Source organism: Zingiber officinale, chromosome 7A (assembly GCF_018446385.1).
Source record: "Zingiber officinale cultivar Zhangliang chromosome 7A, Zo_v1.1, whole genome shotgun sequence".
In the NCBI taxonomy this organism is placed as follows: Eukaryota; Viridiplantae; Streptophyta; class Magnoliopsida; order Zingiberales; family Zingiberaceae; genus Zingiber; species Zingiber officinale.
Genome location: NC_055998.1, coordinates 142,627,223 through 142,644,734, shown reverse-complemented (window position 1 = coordinate 142,644,734; position 17,512 = coordinate 142,627,223). Strand labels below are relative to the sequence as shown.

Genomic DNA, 17,512 nt, shown 5'->3' with positions numbered 1-17,512 from the left:
ATGCCACGTGACCCCCCCCCCCTCTTCCTCCTTTTTTGTCTTCTAAAACGGATTCTAAAGCACGTCTCCTCATACAGCTAAAGAGTATCTCTCTTTGTACAGACCAACGATCCATTGCACACTATTTCAATCCAATGACCATAATTGAATTATACTTTATAGAAACCCTAACCGGTCTCTATTCTCGTCACTTTGCTTTTTGCCTTCTCCGATCTTATTTTCGGAGACCTTTCACCTATGGTGTTCTTCTCTCTTTCCCCTTTGACCATCAATAAGTCCTTCACTCTCTTCTTACTTTGTGTTTTCTCATGATGGAAGAATCCTTTGCTTCTTGGTATACCCTAACATTTTCAGATTTTGATGCCACTGATAAATCTTACATCCGTGCTCGGTATGAAATCCCCGACTATCGAATTGTCATCCCTTCTCCTAATCCCCATCCTCATCGTCCTCCTGATAATCACATCATCTTTTTTATAGACCAGTTAGTAGTCGGTCTTCATTTCTCTGTTCCCCCATTTCTATCAGTGGTGAGTCAGTATTTCCGTATTCCTCTACAACAGTTCACCCTGAACGCTATCCGTGCCCTATGTGGCACATTCATATTATTTTGTCTGTATAGTATTCCTTCTACACCTCAAAATTTCTTTCTATTTTCTTATCCCAAAAAATTGAAATCGGGAGTTTACCTTTTCAATCTCGTTCAAAGTTAGTGTTCTTCGAAGACATGCCTTCTTCGAACAAGGGTTGGAAGTCATGTTTCTTTTTCCTTGAAATGTCTGAGCCCGCCTCTTGGCCAATTGAATGACAATCTTTCCTTCCTTTCCTTCCTAACATAGGAAATTACAAACATAACACTACTTATATCTCGTTCCCAAGCTGAGTGGTCAACGCTTCAAGATCCATCGATGGTTACGCGAAGGCCTCCTGCACTTGTTTGGCTTGAGTCCTATCCAAAAGAAGCTCCCTAACTCTCTCGGTAAGCTTCGATAACTTGGTTGTTGTATTATCACTAACTAAGGGATTTTTTTTATTTTATGCAGTGAACATCATTTTATCTGCTCTAGTTGATAACTCAATTTACTTGGAAGAGGTAGAAATCCACGCTAAGGAGCAAGAACTGTAGGCCGAGTGGAGCTTACAACCAATCACCCCTACCAGAGAGCGGCTGAGTCCAACGCGATCGACGCCTCTGAAGAGTTGCCTTCTACTTCAGTTCTAGTGCTAAGTTAAGTTAGGTCATGTGTATTTGATCCTTATATTAAACTTGTAAGTACTCCGTGGTAGTTCTGATATGGTTAACCAAGTTAAGTTAGGTCCTGTGTATTTTATTCTTGTATCTAAGTGTGCAGGAGCTTAGGAATACAAGAAGTCGAGCGGAAGACGTAGCAAGCGAGAAGTATGACATGGAAAAAGGAGTCGACAGGCTTGGTGCATCCGAGGGAGGAGATGCTGCGGAAGAGTACACCGATGGACGCGAAGAATGTGTGCGGCGTCTGAGGAACAAGAAGATAGGGAGGAAGTCTGCTCGAGAAGAAGGTTGGAGTTGGATTCGGGTGAGCTCAACTCCGAGTAGCAGGAGCATCACCCACATAAGAAGAGATCAGCTTATGGGAGCCAATCTGCCTTTTGCTTTATGGAAGGTGCCTTCCATGGCTTGGAAGGCAACTTCGAAGAACAATGCGAAGGCGCCTTCCAGCCCATCGAAAACGCCTTCCTTAATCGTTACCCGAGGATCACCACTACCCGTTGAGTTTATTGGAATTTGTGGAGATGGAGCAGGATCCAAGATATCATCCCCCCTTGTAGTTTTAATATGTCCTGATGAAGCAACTTGCGAGGATTCTAGTATATTACTCGTTGATATTAGATAGGTTTCTTGATTCTCTGAAGGAGAATCCGAGGTAGCAATTGCAAATGGGAAAAGAGATTCATCAAAAGTAACATATTGAGAAATATATATCCGCCCGGCCGAAATATAGAGGCAACGGTACCTATGATGCAAATTACTATAACCAAGGAAAACACATTATTGAGAGAGATGATTTAACTTGTGTTTAGAGTAAGGTCGTAACCAAGGATAGCATGCACAACCAAATATACGAAAGAAAGGGTAATCTTAAGAATGATTATAAAGTCTCTCCAAAGGACACTTATTTTGAAATAATGGAGTGGGAAAACGATTGATAAGGTAGACTATGGTTTGAACGACGTCATCCCAAAATTTAAGTGGAACTGAGGCATGATTAAGAAGAACTAAGGCAGTTTCAATCACATGACGATATTTTTCTCTTGGCGGATCCATTTTGCTTAGGAGTGTGGGGACAAAAGACTCGATGGAGGATGCTAGAGGAAGTAAGATGACGATAAAACGCTTAATACTCTCCACCCCAATCAAAATGAAGAGAGAGTATTTTACGATCAAAATAACGCTCAACATGCTTTTAAAAACGACAAAAATATTAAAGAGATCAAATTTTCTTTTCATAGTTGAAAGCAACATAGCGGAACCCACCTATATCTCTTACCGTACTCTTTTGAAAGTTTGTACTGCCAACAACTAAAAATATCCAGCAAGCAAACAGTACTTTAGAAGTTTCTATCATGTCACATTAAAGATTTACGTGCTTACTTAGGAAAAGGTGTCAGGGGCAGTTTTCGACTTGTCTTTTCCTAAGGTGCTTTCGAAAATGTGCACCTGCTTTAGAATGTGTGCACATACTCTAGTGGCACTATAAAATGGGGTTTCCATCCATAGGTGAAGGTATGCGATGCTTCACTATTCTACACGCTCTAGCTACTGTTCACTTCTACCATTTATTCTCTATTGAACGAAGGACTGACTTGAGCATCGGAGAGCCAACGCTGAGACCCTTCCCTAGCCCGACACTAACACTCTTAGTTTTGCAGGATCACGCATAGTATTTCTCTAGTCAACCGCAGAGCCACATACCCAGCTAATCGCCTTCTTCACTTTCAGACAGGATTAGCTCATTTACGTTTAGATAGGTCATTTACTTTAGAAAGGTTATTTACTTTGAAAAGGTCCTTCTCTAATTTCTCTTGGCTACGGATAAACAATTAATTAATAATTAAATCGACCAAACCAATTAAATTAAAATATAATATCTAGCAAGAATTTTAAGAAATTATATTTTTAAATCATGTATTTTTCACTAGCTAGTGAAGTTCAAATAACTAATTATGCTTTTATATTTGAATATTATCAATTAATAAAATTTTATTTTGTCTCATATAAATGTGATATATTCATCACTTTTAAAAGCACATTTGTTGAAAATTATAAAAAATTAAAAAGTAAATGATAAACATAACGGTAATGACCAAATTACCCCATCAAAAGATTTATATTTCATCGGCTCGCAGGATTGCTCTTTTTCTGGACAAGTACTTCATCTTAGGCTAGAGCTTTTTCCCACAATTCCTTGTACCATGGCGGTTTGAAGATGATAAATGTGTCTCACGAAATGTTAAATAAATCTAGTAAATTTGGTTGGAATTAATGTAATAGTCATTTTTAAAGGCTTAGCTTCTTCCCATCTTTGCAAAATGCTTAAACTAGCATTAGGAATCTTGTGTGATTAATATTGGTTACCAATTCTTCAATAGTAATTTTACAAGTATAAAAAATTCTACATGAAGCATATAAATGGCTAGTTTGCCCGAGTGGTTAAGGGGGAAGACTTAAGATCTTCTGCACATAAGTGCGCATGGGTTCGAACCCCATAGCTAGCAAAAATTTTGAGAAATTATTTTTTTAAATCATGTGTTTTACGCTAGCTAGTGAAGTTCAGATAACTAATTATCCTTTTATATTTGAATATTATCAATTAATAAAATTTTATTTTGTCTCATATAAATGTGATATATTCATATCTTTTAAAAGCACATTTGTTGAAAATTATAAAAAATTAAAAAGTAAATGATAAACATAACGGTAATGACTAAATTACCCCATCAAAAGATTTATATTTCATCGGCTCGCAGGATTGCTCTTTTTCTGGACAAGTACTTCATCTTAGGCTAGAGCTTTTTCCCACAATTCCTTGTACCATGGCGGTTTGAAGATGATAAATGTGTCTCACGAAATGTTAAATAAATCTAATAAATTTGGTTAGAATTAATGTAATAGTCATTTTTAAAGGCTTGGCTTCTCCCCATCTTTGCAAAATGCTTAAACTAGCATTAGGAATCTTGTGTGATTAATATTGGTTACCAATTCTTCAAAAGTAATTTTACAAGTATAAAAAATTCTACATGAAGCATATAAATGGCTAGTTTGCCCGAGTGGTTAAGGGGGAAGACTTAAGATCTTCTGCACATAAGTGCGCATGGGTTCGAACCCCATAGCTAGCAAAATTTTTGAGAAATTATTTTTTTAAATCATGTATTTTACGCTAGCTAGTGAGGTTCAGATAACTAATTATCCTTTTATATTTGAATATTATCAATTAATAAAATTTTATTTTGTCTCATATAAATGTGATATATTCATCACTTTTAAAAGCACATTGGTTGAGAATTATAAAAAATTAAAAAGTAAATGATAAACATAATAGTAATGACCAAATTACTCATCAAAAGATTTATATTTCGTCAGCTTACAGGATTACTCTTTCTTTCTCTGGACAAGTATTTCATCTTAGGCTAGAGCTTTTTCCCACAATTCCTTGTACCATGACGGTTTGAAGATGATAAATGTGTCTCACAAAATGTTAAATAAATCCTAGTAAATTTGGTTGGAATTAATAACAGTCATTTTTAAAGGCTTAGCTTCTCTCAATCATTGCAAAATGCTTAAACTAGCATTAGGAATCTTGTGTGAATAATATTGGTTACCAATTTTTCAAAAGTAATTTTACAAGTATAAAAAATTCTACATAAAATATATAAATAACTAGTTTTCCCGAGTAGTTAAGGGGAAAGACTTAAGATCTTCTGCACATAAGTGTGCATGGGTTCGAACCCCATAGTTAGCAAACTTTTTGAGAAATTAATAAAATGTGATATATTCATCACTTTTAAAAGCACATTTGTTGAAAATTATAAAAAATAAAAAGTAAATGATAAACATAACAGTAATAACCAAATTACTCATCAAAAGATTTATATTTCAGCACTTACAGAATTGCTAGCAAAGTTTTTGAGAAATTATATTTTTAAATCATGTATTTTACGCTAGCTAGTGAAGTTCAAATGACTAGTTATCCTTTTATATTTGAATATTATCAATTAATAAAAAAAAATTGTTTCATATAAATGTGATATATTCATCACTTTTAAAAGCACATTTGTTGAAAATTATAAAAAAATAAAAAGTAAATGATAAGCATAACAGTAATAACCAAATTACTCATCAAAAGATTTATATTTCGTCAGCTTATAGGATTGCTCTTTCTTTCTCTGGACAAGTATTTCATCTTAGGCTAGAGTTTTTTCCCACAATTCCTTGTACCATGGCGGTTTGAAGATGATAAATGCGTCTCACAAAATGTTAAATAAATCCTAGTAAATTTGGTTGGAATTAATGTAACAGTCATTTTTAAAGGCTTAGAGGGCGTTTGATTTGTGTTTTTCATGTTGTTTTCTGTTTTCATTTTCTGAGAAAATGGAAAACACGTTTGGTTTGCGTTTTCCACATTCATTTTTAAGAAAATGATGTTGGTGCAACCTTAGGTCAAGGTTGACCTGGGTGACCCGACTCGAGTTGACCTGACTCGAGGTATATTTTGATGTTTGACAAGAATAGAGAAGTTATATTTTGATGTTTGACAAGAATAGGAATTTGGGAGATTGTGGGTGCAACCTTTGGTCAAGGTTAATCTCGTTGACCCGACTTGAGTTGACCTGATTCGGGAAAAGTTCAAGTATGGAGACTTGGTACGGAAAGGTCCAAGCAGGGAGCTTGGCACGGGAAAAGTCCAAGTATGGAGACTTGGCACGGAAAAGTCCAAGCAGGGAGCTTGGCACGGGGAAAAGTCCAAGTATGGAAGCTTGGCATGGGAGGTCGGAGAGGGCTCGGTAGCTCGTTCTCCGGACTAGGTCAGAGAGGGCTCGGTAGCTCGTTCTCTGGACTGGATGGAGTCGGAGAGGGCTCGGTAGCTCGTTCTCCGGACTAGGTCAGAGAGGGCTCGGTAGCTCGTTCTCTGGACCGGACGAAGTTGGAGAGGGCTCGGTAGCTCGTTCTCCGGACTAGGTCAGAGAGGGCTCGGTAGCTCGTTCTCTAGACTGGATGGAGTCGGAGAGGGCTCGGTAGCTCGTTCTCCGGACTAGGTCAGAGAGGGCTCGGTAGCTCGTTCTCTAGACCGGATATGGAAGTTGGAGAGGGCTCGGCGGCTCGTTCTCCAGACTATGTCAGAGAGGGCTCGGTAGCTCGTTCTCTGGACCAGGAAGGCTTTAGGCTTTAGGGCTGGAAAGCTCTAAATCCCCACATGGGCATCAGATCGGTCTGATGACCGATCCAGTGATACTGTGGTTATCTGATCGGTCACCAGACCAATCAGTAACCAAACAGTAGCATTCGGTCTTCGGAGAAAGGAGAGGGGATCGGTCTGTGGACCGATCCACCTATCAGGGCCCTAAACCAACTCTCTGTGAGAGTTGGGATCGGTCTCGGGACCGATCAGCCTAGGGCCTGATCGGTCCCCTGACCGATCAGATCTGTCCTGGATCGATCAGGGTGGAGCCTGATCGGTCCAGGTCTAGCCGTTGAGTCACAACGGCTAGATTTCTGTCTGTGTCTTCTTCTTCGCAGGTTCATATAAGAGGGCCACTACAGGGAAGCGGACTTCTACTTTCTCTTTGCTATCTGAGCTTTGTTGAGCTCTCCACTGCTGAAGCTTCGTGTGAGCTTCCCTCGGCTGGACTCCAACTGATCAGTTGCTGCTGTGGTTGACATCTGTGAAGTTGTTGCTTCATCAACAGTCGACAAGAAGGCAAGCGAACTAGTGTTTTTACATTCATATTGTTCTTGGCTTCTTGCTGTATTTCTTGTACGCTGATCTTGCTGTTGCAAGAGAGATTGTGGCGAGGTTTCTCCACCCAGAAGGAGTTTTTATTAGCCGGTTTCCAGGGCATCCACCGACGGATTGATAGGATTCGTCCACCTTACGGACACGCCGAGGAGTAGGAGTATCATCTCCGAACCTCATTATATCGTCATGTTTGAGGTTTGATCTTCTCTATTTTCGTTTCTACTTTTTATTTCCGCTGTGCTAACTCAAATTGTAGGAAGAAACAAGAATTTGGGGTCAGCTATTCACACACCCCCTCTCTAGCCGTGATCCGAAGATCCTAACAAGTGGTATCAGAGCAAGGTTGCTCTTCATCGGATTAACACCCGGGGGAGCACAAGCTAAAGAATGGATCAACTTGGAGAAGACGTCACGATTCCACCCTTCTACGATCGCGACGACTTCGCGTATTGGAAGGTAAGAATGAAGTATTTTCTTATGACTAATCTAGTAAATTGGAAGTGTGTACAAGTAGGTTTTATTCCTCCGGTAGATAAAGAAGGAAAACCTCTCGAGAAGAAGAAGTGGACGAAGGAACAAATCCACCAATCCATAATCAACGACGAGGTAACGAAAATCTTTAAATTTTCATTACCTAATGATATCTTGTGTAAGATAGGTGGATACAACAATGCTAAGGAGTTGTGGAACAACTTGGCTAAGTTCCATGAGGAGAGCTCCAATTCAAGTTATGAAGAGGAGTCAAGTGAGCCAAGTAGCTCACATCATGGAGGTATGGAATTAGAAGTTGAGGGCTACTCAACATCTAAGGAAGAAGAGGAGGAGAGTTCTTCTTCAAGACTGGAGCAAGAAGAAGAAGCCTCTACCTCCGGAAGGGATGAAGGAGAGAGCTTATATCCATCCTCAACCCTAGGTAACTCAAGCAACTTAATTTCAAGTAAATTACATATAATGTGCTTTGAGTGTAGGGAATATGGGCATTACAAAAGTAAATGTCCAAAGAGGATTAGGAAGACTCCACCGGCACCAAAAGTCAAGGAAGCCGGAGTCCCGATACGTAAGGGCAAGGAGCACGTGGTGTGTTTCCAATGCAAGCAAAGGGGACATTATAGAAGTCAATGTCCAAGGGGGAGGCAACCTCACAAGGACAAGAGACTAAGCACATCTATGGGGGGAGCTAAGGCAAACCCTAAGGTATCCTTTAAGGCACATTCTTGCAATTCTAATAAGACACATGCTAGTAGTTTTATTGCAATTGTCAATAATGATAAGCATGATAACCATAGAAACCGATACATGTGCTTAGGTGCCAAACATGTTAGCTTAGATAAGGACAATGCTAGAAATACCAACCCTAGAATTAACTCATCTAAGGTTAAGGAAAACCTAGAAAGGAATCCCAAAACAACTAGACATATGCCTAGGAATACCTCAAAGAAAAATGAAAAATTAAAGCTTGAGGTATTAAAGAAAGAAAATGAAGTCTTGACACTTTAGAAAAGACTCTTAAGAATTTGGAGAAGTCAACTCTAGGGTCTAAGGGTCAAAAACCAAAGCCCAAGGACATGAGAGGTTTGGGTCACAAACCTAAGTCTCAAGTGGTCAAACCCACTTATCATAATGTTCCATTCGATTATGGAACAAGACCTAGGGCTAGGAAGACCATCACCAAGGTCACAAGGGGAGTCATCCCTAGAGTTGATCTTGATGAGTCCCAAATGACCAAGGCGTTAAAGCCTAGGAGGGTCATTAGGAGGGTTGCTAGGGAAGTCATCCCTAGTGAATATCTAGTGAACCCAATGAGCTCAAATAGGTATTGGGTTCCTAGGAGCATGATTCCTTCACGCTAGATGGTTTAGGGTGTGCCAACCTTAATTGGATAGGTAGTTAACCTACTCATGGCAAAAGGTGGCATTTTAGGAATTTTCAAGGTGTAATCAAGCCTTGAAAATGAAATTAAAAATTATTCCTAAGGTGATTAGGATGTGCCAACCACATTTGAGGAGTTTTATAGGGTCAATCTAATTGGCACATAGTGATCTAAAAATCTTTAGTATATGATTTTAGGTCTATTATACTTAGGAATATAGAATTTATGGTAAAATGATCAAAATTATCAAAAATTGCAACTAAGACTAGAATTAGGTATTTTCTATACCTTTATATGTTATTTGTCATACATTGTTTGTCATATGTCATGTCATGACATCATATTTATTTTATTTTCATTTGAAATGTCATGATAATACTTAGGTTAGTTATATGTCATGCCTTATTTAAGTTTCATACTTTATGCCATGACATCATGGCATTGGCACATATTTCCACTTATGATATTATTTTATGTCATGTCATCATCTCTTGCATTTATGATCAATCAATTTGATTTAAGGATAGAAACACAATTTGGTATGGAGATCAAATTGTTGTTTAGAAAATACATGAGAACTTAGTTTAAAGATGACCTAAACCCATATCTCACATCAAAATTGACTTGGATGTGGTTGATACATCTTAGATGTGTGTGAGATATTAGGATTATGAGTTAGGATCAAGGTGCATAGTTCTTGTACCTAGATGAGCCTAATTCGAATTTGAGGATCATAGGGAAAACTTGTGTACAAGTCATGTACATTTAGCCCTAAGATTGTGGTCCTAAATTGAATGGTTTAAGATCATTTCAAAATTGATTTGAAAAACCTTGATGAAGCTTTTCTAGCAATAGCATTCATCATTGAGCAAGTTGATATAAAGATGGATTAACCTTGAGCTATTTCAAAGTCTTTCGAACTTTGTATCAAGATTAAAAAATGAGAGTTATTTTCTTAGAAAACTATTTTTCCATGATAATATATTTTATGAGGAATGTATCCTCAAAATTTTACAATTTTTGGAATTTTCTGTAATTTTTTTTAGGGGTTTTTGAATTTCGGGAGAAAAATCAGAAATTCTTATCAGAGAATTGTGGACCGATCAGAGAAGATTCTGATCGGTCCAGGGAAGTCTGGATCGGTCACCGATCCAGGGCAGTGTGGATCGGGTCCTGATCGGTCTGGTGACCGATCAGAGCGTGCCAAAATGCTGATTTTCGACTGTTGTCTGAAATTTCAGCTATGGAAGTTGGTGCTTTAGATTTCTAAAGGGTTGAAACTCTCCAAGACATTGTTGGTGCAATGGTCAAGAAGGAGTTGACCTTTAGGGGGAGTTTTACCTAATGGTCAAGGGGGAGTTGACTTTTAGGGGGAATTTTTGCTCGTCAAGATTTCTGAGGATGAGTGATATGAGATTATCACTAAGTTGATTGTTAACTTTAGTATCAAGGGGGAAATTAAGGGTTTCAATGAAAGGTATGAGACTTTCATTAGGAAGAAACTCTTGACCTTGATTCACTCTTTTTGATGTGTGTCAAAAAGGGGGAGAATGTCCAGAGAATGTTCAAAGAAGAACATTGGAGTTTGGGGAGAATGTTCAGAGAATGTTCGAGGAAGAACATTGGAGAACTATTGGAAAACCTAAGTTAGGTTATCGGGTTAACCTAACTTGATTATGGTTTTTGTCAAATATCAAAAAGGGGGAGATTGTTGGTGCAACCTTAGGTCAAGGTTGACCTGGGTGACCCGACTCGAGTTGACCTGACTCGAGGTATATTTTGATGTTTGACAAGAATAGAGAAGTTATATTTTGATGTTTGACAAGAATAGGAAGTTGGGGGATTGTGGGTGCAACCTTTGGTCAAGGTTGATCTGGTTGACCCGACTTGAGTTAACCTGATTCGGGAAAAGAAGTATGGAGACTTGACACGGAAAGGTCCAAGCAGGGAGCTTGGCACGGGAAAAGTCCAAGTATGGAGACTTGGCACGAAAAAGTCCAAGCAGGGAGCTTGGCACGGGAAAAGTCCAAGTATGGAGACTTGGCACGGAAAAGTCCAAGTAGGGAGCTTGGCACGGGAAAAGTCCAAGCAGGGAGCTTGGCACGGGGAAAAGTCCAAGTATGGAAGCTTGGCATGGGAGGTCGGAGAGGGCTCGGTAGCTCGTTCTCCGGACTAGGTCAGAGAGGGCTCGGTAGCTCGTTCTCTGGACTGGATGGAGTCGGAGAGGGCTCGGTAGCTCGTTCTCCGGTCTAGGTCAGAGAGGACTCGGTAGCTCGTTCTCTGGACCGGACGAAGTTGGAGAGGGCTCGGTAGCTCGTTCTCCGGACTATGTCAGAGAGGGCTCGGTAGCTCGTTCTCCGGACTAGGTCAGAGAGGGCTCGGTAGCTCGTTCTCTGGACCGGATATGGAAGTCGGAGAGAGCTCGGCAGCTCGTTCTCCAGACTAGGTCAGAGAGGGCTCGGTAGCTCGTTCTCTGGACCAGGAAGGCTTTAGGGTTTAGGGCTGGGAAGCTCTAAATCCCCACATGGGCATCGGATCGGTCTGATGACCGATCCAGTGATATTGTGGTTATCTGATCGGTCACCAGACCGATCAGTAACCAAACAATAGCATTCGGTCTTCGGAGAAAGGAGAGGGGATCGGTCTGTGGACCGATCCACCAATGGCCTGATCGGTCCACAGACCGATCAGGGCCCTAAACCAACTCTCTGTGAGAGTTCGGATCGGTCTCGGGACCGATCAGCCTAGGGCATGATCGGTCCCCTGACCGATCAGATCCGTCCTGGATCGATCAGGGTGGAGCCTGATCGGTCCAGGTCTAGCCGTTGAGTCACAACGGCTAGATTTCTATCTGTGTCTTCTTCTTCGCAGGTTCATATAAGAGGGTCACTACAGGGAAGCGGACTTCTACTTTCTCTTTGCTATATGAGCTTTGTTGATCTCTCCACTGCTGAAGCTTCGTGTGAACTTCCCTCGGCTGGACTCCAACTGATCAGTTGCTGCTGTGGTTGGCATCCGTGAAGTTGCTGCTTCATCAGCAGTCGACAAGAAGGCAAGCAAACTAGTGTTTTTACATTCATATTGTTCTTGGCTTCTTGCTGTATTTCTTGTACGCTGATCTTGCTGTTGCAAAAGAGATTGTGACGAGGTTTCTCCACCCAAAAGGAGTTTTTATTAGCCGGTTTCCAGGGTCTCATCCACCGACGGATTGATAGGATTCGTCCACCTTACGGACACGCCGAGGAGTAGGAGTATCATCTCCGAACCTCGTTATATCGTCATGTTTGAGGTTTGATCTTCTCCACTTTCATTTTTACTTTTTATTTCCGCTGCACTAACTCAAATTGTAGGAAGAAACGAGAATTTGAGGTCGGCTATTCACACCCCCCCTCTCTAGCCGCGATCCGAAGATCCTAATAAATGAGAGTGCGTTTTCTGAGAAAACGAAAAACGCAGAAAAGTCATTTTCTGAAAAACGAAAAACGCACATTTTTCAGAAAATGAAAATGGGACAAACCAAACACACCCTTAGCTTCTCCCCATCTTTGCAAAATGCTTAAACTAGCATTAGGAATCTTGTGTGATTAATATTGGTTACCAATTCTTCAAAAGTAATTTTACAAGTATAAAAAATTCTATATAACGTATATAAATGGCTAGTTTGCCCGAGTGGTTAAGGGGGAAGACTTAAGATTTTCTACACATAAGTGTGCATGGGTTCGAACCCCATAGCTAGCAAAATTTTTAAGAAATTATATTTTTAAATCATGTATTTTACGCTACCTAGTGAAGTTCAAATAACTAATTATCCTTTTATATTTGAATATTATCAATTAATAAAATTTTATTTTGTCTCATATAAATGTGATATATTCATCACTTTTAAAAGCACATTTGTTGAAAATTATAAAAAATAAAAAGTAAATGATAAATATAACAGTATTAACGAATTACTCGTTAAAAGATTTATATTTCGTCAGCTAACAGGATTGCTCTTTCTTTCTCTGGACAAGTATTTCATCTTAGGCTAGAGTTTTTTCCCACAATTTCTTGTACCATGGCGGTTTGAAGATGATAAATGTGTCTCACAAAATGTTAAATAAATCCTAATAAATTTAGTTGGAATTAATATAACAGTCATTTTTAAAGGCTTAGCTTCTGCTCATCTTTGCAAAATGCTTAAACTAGCATTAGGAATCTTGTGTGATTAATATTGGTTACCAATTCTTCAAAAGTAATTTTACAAGTATAAAAAATTCTACATAAAATATATAAATGACTAGTTTGCTCGAGTGGTTAAGGGTGAAAATTTAAGATCTTCTGCACATAAGTGTGCATGGGTTCGAACCCCATAGCTAGCAAAGTTTTTGAGACATTATATTTTTAAATCATGTATTTTACGCTAGCTAGTGAAGTTCAAATAACTAATTATCCTTTTATATTTGAATATTATCAATTAATAAAATTTTATTTTGTCTCATATAAATGTGATATATTCATCCCTTTTAAAAACACATTTGTTGAAAATTATAAAAAATAAAAAGTAAATGATAAACATAACAGTAATAACCAAATTACCCATCAAAAGGTTTATATTTCATCAACTTGTAGGATTGCTTTTTCTCTTGACAACATTCATCATCTTAGGCTGGAGCTTTTTCCTCACGAAATGTTAAATAAACCTCCATCAAGGGTGCCATCTTTAGCTAGTGAATTTGGTTGGAATGGAACAGTCCGTTTTGAAGGCTTCTCCCCATCTTTGCAAAATGCTTAAACTAGTATTAGGAATCTTGTGTCATTGTTGCTCAATTTATGGCTAAGCTCTAGTTTCTTTTATTTCTTTGTCCACTCTCTATTTGATCTCTACCATTTCTCTTCTAAAAACAGCTTGAATGATTCTTTATTTTCTATAAAATCTTTTCAATTTTGGCATCGGCAATACTTATTATTGGATAAAAACAACAATCTTGCGAAGATATTTAGGACTTTATCAAATTTAAATTACACAAAATTAAATTTAACTTATCTGTAGAAATGACCTGAGCAGATAATTTCAGATCGGACAGGTCGAGCGGGCAAGCAAAGGATTGTCCGACCGGGCAGACAAGTCGAGCGGACAATTAGGTTGAGTGGATGAGCGATCAACTCGGCATCTGAGTCGTATAGCAGAGAGGCCGATCGGGTAGTAAGGCCGAGCAAGTTTGACCGGACAGAGCAACCGACTGGGCAATGAGGATGATTGGTAAGGCGAACGTGCCGAGCGAGTGGTCGGTCAGGCGAGTAGAAGGCTGAGCGACCGACTGAATAGCCAATCGGGTAAGCAGACAGGCCAGACGAGTAGACAGGCCGAGCGAGAGGTTGGGTGAGCAAATAGGCAGAACGAGAGGTCGTTCGGGCGCTGCAATCGGGCGAGCGATGCGAGCTAACGAATGGGCTATGAGGCCGGGCGAGCAATGGAAGCGACCGAACTTGTGAACTGAGGCCTGTGATACGCAGTTTTCTTGAAATAGATTCGCCCTACCTTCGGCTATGCTTCGAGGTTTTCTCGGGTCGTCTGTTTCCTAGGATATAATAGTGAACCGCGATTCCCACCAAGCACTGATGGTTACGGCGAATTGAGAGGTACCCGACTTTTTTGAGCGTGTAACCTTTTGCCTGTGATCGCAGCATCCTTATATAAGAGCTCAGACCAATTGACAACGTTAATAATCATTATTCGTCAGTTGTGAAATGCCAACGTTTCACTCGACTGCTTTAATCTTTCTTTAATGCATCTGTTACATAAGTGACAAATTTTGCCTTGATCGGTCTGACATTTAGCACGCGCAGGTTGTGCTCGCACACAAGTCAACTTGGTTCAGTGCAATCCGGACCCTGGATTTGTATCCCCTTGTGAATCCACGCATGAGAGAGAACCACTCCCCGTACATTTGTTCATATCATCAAAGCAAGTAAATCAATATAAACCAACCAAAATACCTTAAAACTCCCAATATGGGACTAAAGTTCTATTGACAATAGAGCTTCTTCCCTCTTCCACCTCTTCTCCATTCACATATATCCAATAATCCCCCGCATGAATGGAGATAGGGTGTGTGATAGCATTCAGCAGTTAAGTCTAGTATAGGAGATGTAGGTTTTCAACATTTAAATCTTCCCTTATGAAGATCTGTTTGCTTACTGGCTGACAGTAGACGCGATGTTCTTGAACCGTTCTATCGTTTGAGTAAGCATTGACATATCTCACCCAAGACTCTCCCTGATACAACTCAGTTTTCATGAGTGTGTTGGTTCTTAGCCATGAACATGCCTGGTTCTGTGAGAAGATCTAAAATTTGTGTCTCCAATTCTCTTCGAAGCGGCCCCACTTCTTTCTCATATAGATGATCTCTTAAGAGTATTCCACATTCCTCTTCTTGGATTATTAAAAGTCGTGTGCTTAACCTTCATCCTTTACTAATTCATTGGGTTGTTCTCCCATAGTGAGCAACTTTGTCGGTTCAATTAGGTTGTCCCTTTGAACCTAGTTCTTGGGATCTCCAATCTACATAGATGGGTTTCCTTTGTACCAACATTTCTTATCAATATCAAACTCATCCCTCGCAATGAGTTTGCAACTAACTCTCGGTTTAACCCCTTGGTTAGTGGATCCTCTAGGTTATTCTTTGACTTTACATAGTCAACAGCGATAACAGCCGTTGAGAGTAGTTGTCTAATGGTATTATGTTTATGACGTATGTGTCTAGACTTACCATTATATAGATGGCTCTGTGCCTAGCCGATTGCTGATAGACTATTGTAATGTATGCAAATTGCCAGTACATATTTTGGCCATCTTAGAATATCTTCTAAGAATTATTATAGTCATTCAGCCTCTTCACCACATTTGTCAAGAGTTACAAACTCAGATTCCATCATGAATTTGGTTATTACCATTTGTTTAGAAGATTTCCAGGATATGACTGCACCTCCAAGAGAATACATATCCACTCGTAGACGTAGAATCTTTTATGCCAGATATTCAACTTGCATCGTTGTATCCTTCGATCACATCAAGATATTTCGTATAGTGCAGTCCATATTCAAGAGTATACCTCAAGTATCCCAGCACTCTTGTTATCCCTTTCCAGTGCTTAACACCTGGATTACTAGTGTATCTACTCAGTTTAGTTACTGCGTAAGCTAAGTTTGGTCGTGCACTACTCAGTAGGTACATCAGACTTCCAATCACTTGAGAGTACTCTATCTGAGAGATACTTTCACCTTGATTTTTTGATAGATGTTGACTCATATCTATCGGTGTTCATGCCAACGCAGTATCACCCTTTGGTAAATTTCTCAAGAATCTTGTCCACGTAATGGGACTGACTAAGAACAAGACTTTCTGTTATTCTAAGAATTTTGATTCCTAGAATCACATCAGCTAGGTTCATGTCTTTCATGTCAAATCTTGAGTTCAACATATCTTTTGTAGATTTGATTATCTTATTATTACTCCCAATGATAAGTATGTTATCTACATATAGGCACAAGACGACGTAGTCATTTTTGTGACTTCCATGTAGACATATTTATCTCATTCATTAATCTTGAATCCATATATCTTTATGACATTATCAAATTTTTCATGTCACTACTTTGGTGCTTGTTTCAAGCCATATAATGATTTCACCAATCTGCAAACCTTGTTTTTCTATCCTAGCACAGAAAACCCTTCCGGTTGCTCAATGTAGATTTTTTTCTTCTAAATCCCCATTTAGAAAGACTGTTTTTACATCCATCTAATGTATTTCGAGATTCCATAGAGCGGCAATAACCAACAATACTCTAATGAAAGTTATTCTCGACGTCGAAAAATACATATCAAAGTAATCGAGGTCGTCTTGTTGTCGGTCTCCTTTGATTACCAATCTGACCTTATACTTATCAATTATGCCGGCTGACTTCATTTTCTTCTTGAAGATCCACTTGCAACTTAGTAGTTTACTTCCAGGAGGAAGACCCATGAGTTCCCAAGTGTGATTTTGTAAGATAGAGTCTATCTCAATTGCAATTGCCTCTCTTCAGTGAGGTCCATCAGAAAAGCCGACAGCTTCTGAGTAACTTCGAGGCTTACTTTTCAACATGAAAGTGATAAAATCTGATCCGTAGGATTTTTCTACTCGAGCTATTTTGCTCCATCTAAGCTCAACCTCGACTAGTTCATCATCATCTTCTTCGCCTTGTATTTCATGTGCCCTTTTTGAGAAGCTAGCATCCTCTCAGGCCTTATGTGGAAACACATGCTCAAAGAACGAGCATTTCTTGATTCTATTATTGAGTTCTTGTGTATCTCTGGTATTTGTGATTTATACACAAAAAACTGATATGCACTGCTATTCTATGCATATCTAATAAATATGCAATCAACAGTCTTTAGTTATATCTTAATTCTTTTCAGATCAGGCACCAACACTTTGGCAAGACACCCCCACATTCGTAAATATTTATAGGATAGTTGTCTTCCATTCCATAACTCATAAGAGCTCTTATCTATTTTCTTTCGGGACACCTTATTTAAAAGGTAATTAGCTGTTAACACAGCTTCCCCCAACATAAACGTTGGCAATCCAGAGCTCAATAAAAGAACATTAATAATCTCCTTTAG

At 39.3% G+C, this 17,512-nt stretch overlaps 3 non-coding genes across 3 annotated transcripts; all 3 read left to right on the top strand.

Moving 5' to 3' along the window:
* Positions 1 to 3,673: 3,673 nt before the first annotated feature.
* Positions 3,674 to 3,756, top strand: TRNAL-UAA. Its single transcript has one exon. It is a non-coding gene; the product is annotated as a tRNA-Leu (tRNA).
* A 538-nt stretch (positions 3,757 to 4,294) lies between these two features.
* TRNAL-UAA lies at positions 4,295 to 4,377 on the top strand. The gene has a single exon. It is a non-coding gene; the product is annotated as a tRNA-Leu (tRNA).
* An 8,143-nt stretch (positions 4,378 to 12,520) lies between these two features.
* Positions 12,521 to 12,603, top strand: TRNAL-UAA. Its single transcript has one exon. It is a non-coding gene; the product is annotated as a tRNA-Leu (tRNA).
* Positions 12,604 to 17,512: the final 4,909 nt, after the last annotated feature.